General features: G+C 38.3%; 1 pseudogene; it reads left to right on the top strand.

The window, feature by feature from the left end:
* The first annotated feature begins 597 nt into the window (after window positions 1-597).
* On the top strand, window positions 598-2365 carry LOC135327444 (tigger transposable element-derived protein 1-like; annotated as a pseudogene).
* The last annotated feature ends 3972 nt before the right edge of the window (window positions 2366-6337 follow it).

Below are 6337 nucleotides of genomic sequence, written 5' to 3'. Positions count from 1 at the left end.
GAAGGGACCACAGTCTAATACGTAAATACTCACTCTGTCCAATCATATAAAACTAATGTATTTAGTTTTATTGTGGTCAATACCTGTACATTACATAAGCACAGGCTTGACCTGGTGCATGTTAGAGACACAATTAACTAACATCAGTAAGCTTGTAAAGTTTCACTAGAGTAAAATGATGTAAGCAAGAAAAAATTACAGGCATACCTCCTTTTATTGCGCTTCACTTTATTGTGTTTTGCAGATATTGAGGTCTTTGCAAATTGAAGGTTTGTGGCAACCCTGTGTCGAGCAAGTCTATCGGCATGAGCTCACTTTGTGTCTCTGTGTCACATTTTGGTAATTCTCACAATATTTCAAACTTTATTATTATATCTCTTATGGTGCTCTGTGATCAGTGATCTTTGATGTTACTGTTGTAATTCTTTTGGGTCACCATGAACTGTGCCCATATAAGATGGCAAACAATTGATCAATGTTGTCTGTGTTCTGACTGCTCCACTGACCGGCTGTTCCCCCATCTCTCTCCCTCTCCTCGGGCCTCCCTACTCCCTGAGACACAACAATATTGAAATTAGGCCAATTAACAACCCTTCAATGGCCTCTAAGTGTTCACGTGAAGGGAAAAGTCGCACATCTGTCACTTGAAATCAAAAGCTAAAAATGATTAAGCTTAGTGAGGGAGGCATGTCAAAAGCCAAGACAGGACGAAAGCTAGGCCCCTTGCGCCAAACAGCCAAGTTGTGAATGCAAAGGAAAAGTTCTTGAAGGAAATTAAAAGTGTTACTCCAGTGAACACACAAAGGATAAGAAAGCAAAACAGCCTTATTGCTGATACGGAGAAAGTTTTAGTGGTCTGGATAGAAGATCAAACTGCCACGACATTCCCTTAAGCCAAAGCCTAATCCAGAGCAAGGCCCTAACTCTCTTCCATTCTGTGAAGGCTGAGAGAGGTGAGGAAGCTTCAGAAGAAAAGTTTAAAGCTAGCAGAGGTTGCTTCATGAGGTTTAAGGAAAGAAGCTGTCTCCATAACATAAAAGTGCAAGGTGAAGCAGCAAGTGCTGATGTAGAAGCTGCAGCAAGCTATCCAGAAGATCTAGCTAAGATAACTGATGAAGCTGGCTATACTAAATAACAGATTCTCAATGTAGATGGAACAGCCTTATCTCGGAAGAAGATGACATCTAGGACTTTCATAGCTAGAGAGGAGAAGTCAATGCCTGGCTTCAAAGCTTCAGAAGACAGGCTGACTCTCTTGTTAGGGGCTCATACAGCTGGTGACTTTAAGTTAAAGCCAATGCTCATTTACCCTTCTGAAAATTCTAGGACCCTTAACAATGATGCTAAATTTACTCTGCCTGTGCTCTATAAATGGAACAACAGTGCCTGGATGACAGCACATCTGTCGGTTTACTGAATATTTTAAGCCCACTGTTAAGACCTACTTCTCAGAAAAAAAGATTCCTTTCAAAATACTACTGCTCATTGACAATGCACCTGGTCACCCAAGAGCTCCATTGGAGATGAAAAGCAAGATTAATGTTGTTTTCATGACTGTTAACACAACATCCACTCTGCAGCCCATGGATCAAGGAGTAGTTTTGACTTTCAAGTCTTATTATTTAACAAATACATTTCGTAAGGCTATAGCTACCATAGATAGTGATTCCTCTGATGGATCCAGGCAAAGCAAGTTGAAAACCTTCTGGAAAGGATTCACCATTCTAGATGAACAATGAACATTCGTGATTCATGGAAGGAGGTCAAAATATCAACATTAACAGGAGTTTGGAAGAAGTTGATTCCAACCCTTACAGGTGACTTTGAGGGATTTGAGACTTCAGTGGAGGAAATAACTGCAGATGTGGTGGAAATAGCAGGAGAACTAGAATTAGAAGTGGAGCCTGAAGATGTGACTGAATTGCTGCAATCTCATGATAAAACTTTAATGGATGAGGAGATGCTTCTTATGGATGAGCAAAGAGAGTGGTTTCTTGAGATGGAATCTACTCCTGGTGAAGATGCTGTGAACACTGTTGAAATGACAGCAAAGGATTTAGAATATTACATAAACTTAGTTGATAAAGCAGTGGCAGGGTTTGGGAGGAGTGACTCCAATTTTGAAAGAAGTTCTATTAAGGATAAAATTCTATCAAACAGCATCACATGCTACAGAAAAATCCTTCGTGAAAGGAAGAGTCAATCGATGTGGCAAACTTCACTGTTGTCTTATTTTAAGAAATTGCCACAGCCCCCCCAACCTTCAGCAACCACCACCCTGATCAGTCAGCAGCCGTCAACATCAAGGCAAGACCCTCCATCAGCAAAAAGACTGCAACTCACTGAAGGCTCAGATGATGGTTAGCATTTTTTAGCAATGAAGTATTTTTTAATTAAGTTATGTACATTGTTTTTTTAGACATAATGCTATTGCACACTTAACAGACTACAGCATAAATATAACTTGTATATGCACTGGGAAACAAAAAAAATTGTGTGACTCGCTTTATTGCAATATTCGGTTTTTGCAGTGGTCTGGAACCAAACCCGCAATATCTCTGAAGTATGCCTGTATTCTTAGTGTATTGCACTCAGTAAATGTCATACTAAAGGAGTGAAAGATACTGAAGAGACTGCAGAGAAGAAGGTGACTTCTAACGGAATCTGGTGGGAATCTTTGCAGATACAGCTTAGCCAAATTACATGGCTGCACAGGAATGTCAGTTACACTGGCAATATCACAAGGCTGTTGTGTGATTACATAATGTAAAGCTATTAAAAAAAAACTTGAAGAGCTTCAGAAAATCTTTATTTCTGCTTCTAGAGAAAATTATTTTTTTATTTCAAAAGTCTTCAACTGATAAGTGGTTTACTAAGCTCAGGATAATGCTATTTGGGGAAAAAAAAGAACCAGAGTGTATCAGGAAAGTAGCAAAAAAAAGTGATTGCTAAATATTATGATATAGGTTACTTCAAGTAAAAGATAAAATAAATGCCACCTTTTGCAACTATGAATAAATAATAAAAACAACAACCAACTTTTGCATCCAGTACAACTTATTGTTGGTCTAAAAATGAATAGGAAAAAATAAAATGGATGCAAGCATCTGCTTAGTCAGATGCTCTCAAACTTTGCTTTGGCTTGTTCAGACATAAAATGCCATGGTGATGTTTTTGCCATCACTCTCACCAAAAATAAAGCATCTTTACTACGAACAGAATGACATTGTTTGCTGACTTCTGCAATGCTGCTGTTGCTTGAGAAATGAGTAAACATAAAAGGAAAGTGGAATTATGTTTTGGTTCACAGAAGTTGATTAGTGTTCTGTGCAAATATGATGCAGTGTTTGCTTATAGGATTTCTGATCTATAAACATATGAGACTAAATCCTGGTCATATTGAAGGCAATGGCATAATTCCCATTTGGTTTTAGTAGAACTAGATATTGGCTCAATGCATGTAAACACAGTAAAATTCCTCACCCTCGGAGAAAGCTTGACTGGTTTCACGACTGGACTTTCCTAGATTTCAACATTGTTAATGTGAAGAGTGTGTGTGAGCGTCCTAGCAAAACACTATATAGACTTTGCCTCTTGAGAAATGAATATCCTGGAGTCTGAACCCACAGTATTGCCTTCCAATATTTACTGAGTAGATTAGTATCATCCCATCGATAACAGAGTGTGGCTGCACAATCTTTCAGATATTTTTTTGTCTGGTTACGTAGTTATCTGATATATATTATGTGATTATTCTCTCTGATTATTCTTTTGGAATAAATATCTGATATATATTAACTTCTTTAAAGACCAGGAAGCAAGTCTACTGCTTCCACCAAAACAGATTTTTTTCCATTTATTTGCCTACTTTGTATATATTGTGTATATTTGGTAGATAGAAAAGGAAAGAAACATACAAAACGGAGTCTGCATTGTATTATCCGAGAGGTGCATTCTTGACCTCATGTTCTTTAGCTGTGATTAACACGAAATGATTGTGTCCTTTGCAAGTTTGGACCCCTATGGTATTCTTAGTGTATTTTGATGTTCGCAATTGGCCATTTGTGCCTATTCTGTGTTTTGTTAATTAATCTGTTCCAATATGTAATGTCAATTATGGCTTTAATTCCTATCTGGTGACTACTGGCTTTCTTTATCAATCTTCTGTGAGGGCCTTTCTCAAAAGGTTTTTCCAAGTCCAAATAAACATCAACTTATTGTCCTTTATCTCTGTTATCTGCCAACCTGTTCTTAATGCAGCTGCACAGTCCACAAACATGTCACTCCTTGTGTTTTACAACATTTGCTCACAATCCACTAGCATATGTTCTGCCACACCATACTGATGAGGTCCATGAATCCTGTGAGGAAAGACAAGTTGGCACATTTTATGGGGCTAGAGCAATACAGCAGTTCAGATTCATTATATTTGGGTTAACGTAAGTCAGTAGTCTTCATCTACATTGTTTAATAGCTATTTAGATTTTTCAGCTATTGGTAAGTCAAGTCTGCAGTCAAAACTATTTTCTACAACTATTATAGAATTAATTACAGGTCTAGGAACATATATTTTAGCGTATTTTATAAGTAAATAGTTACTTAAAATCCAAACTTATCATAACTAGACATGGTCAACCATAACATAGCCACCTATTTCCATCAGGTAAGTCATACAAATTGTCAGACACTTTAGCAATAGTATGTAGCAACAAAGATAAATCAGTTGCATAAAAAAAATCCATTTGTCACTTTTAACAGGCCTCTAGATTCAAATTATAATAATTTGCATACCTAAATATATATTAATAAATCCAGATAAGCACAGACTGCAAACCTAGCTACCATTCCAAATATTTACTGCCAATAGTCACAAAGGCATGATTTCAGCTGTTGTCCTGGCACCTATCAAAGGCCTTGGGCTCTTCCTTAGTTTTATCTTCCACACCTTGAATTCATGAATGTTATGCCACCAAAGTCCTTCTCTGACAATTTTTCCTTGGAAGAGAATTTTTTTTGGTTGGTCTAAGGGAATAGTATATTGTGTAGAAACGTAGAAATACATAGAAACATACTTTTTTTCTCACTTTCTGAGAAAGATAACCATAGTTCCATTTCTGACTGTAGAAGTAAACTGTGAGATTATTCCACAGAAGGAAATTGCAGTGATATAAATTCCTTTACAATATACATAATTTTGCAGCTTAAGTATGTTATCTCACAACAGTTTGTTTTATGAAATTCACCTATCATGTGTGAGGAACAGACCAATTCATCCCACAATTATTCTACCAGATAGGTCCAAGAAGGCAATGGAATTCTATTATTCACACACCTACATCTCAGCATCTTTTTGTGGCCAAGAACGTCTGGAACCTTAGAGAAAATGTTGTTAGCAGACTTTTTTATGTGTGACTTTAGGATTTCTGATTCAATATTCAGGTATTTGTGTGTGTCACCAGGTCCCTCATAAGTTCAGGCATGTAGATGTTTTGAAGTATTCAGAAGTGGTCCAGAACATATGTTATGAAGTACCAGGGAGAGTTAACTTCAGAAGAGGAGCGGGAGTGGAAAGAGAAAGAAGTGATAGGACCATTATGGATATAGGAGCTGCTTTACAGGGAATGCTAGTTACAGAAAATGCATTTTAGGCCCTCTGATCATAAGGAGGAAGGAGAAAGAGCCACTCATAGATAAAAAAGATTTGCAAAAAGTAAGTGCTTAAAATGAGAATCCTAGCTGCCCAAACAAAGCGTGGAGCACACTGGATGGAAGGATAAGGCTTGTGGTGATTTTGTAGACATGAGAGTTGCTTGTTTAATTCAATGTGTTCAGAGGCAGAAAGCAAAGGTAGTGTGAGTCACACCAGTGAGAGACGAAGGCAACCTTGGAGGCAGAGTGGACACCGGGAAAGCAAGCATCCCCTGGGCCTTCAACCCCGGAACAACGGCAGCACCTGGCGCAGCTGCCTTCAGGCAGCAATCACCTCAAATCTCCTTAATCCAGAGTGGGTTTTTCTCTCTTCCAAACTGCATGTTACCGCTAAGCATCTCTGCACAGTATGGGTGCTATTTATTCAAGGCACCATGTCTGTTTAAAGCCTCCTCAGCTCCAGGGAGTAAAAAAAGAAGAGTTAAGCACTCCCTAGAGACAGGGGTTACCATGCTGCTGGGATTCACAGAGGTCACACAGTAGGTAAAATGGCTTTTCTGCCATATCTTTAATGAAAGGAAACAACTGCCACCACCAACCTGTTGGTGACTTCAGCAGGGCCGAGCAACACTGATTCTGTCTAGTTTGAATGAAATATAACAGCAATGAGAACAAACAGCACAGATGA

Source organism: Dromaius novaehollandiae, chromosome 1 (genome assembly GCF_036370855.1).
Source record: "Dromaius novaehollandiae isolate bDroNov1 chromosome 1, bDroNov1.hap1, whole genome shotgun sequence".
Taxonomy (NCBI): Eukaryota; Metazoa; Chordata; class Aves; order Casuariiformes; family Dromaiidae; genus Dromaius; species Dromaius novaehollandiae.
Note: the sequence above shows the minus strand (reverse complement) of the source record. Positions and strands in the feature narration are given on the sequence as shown.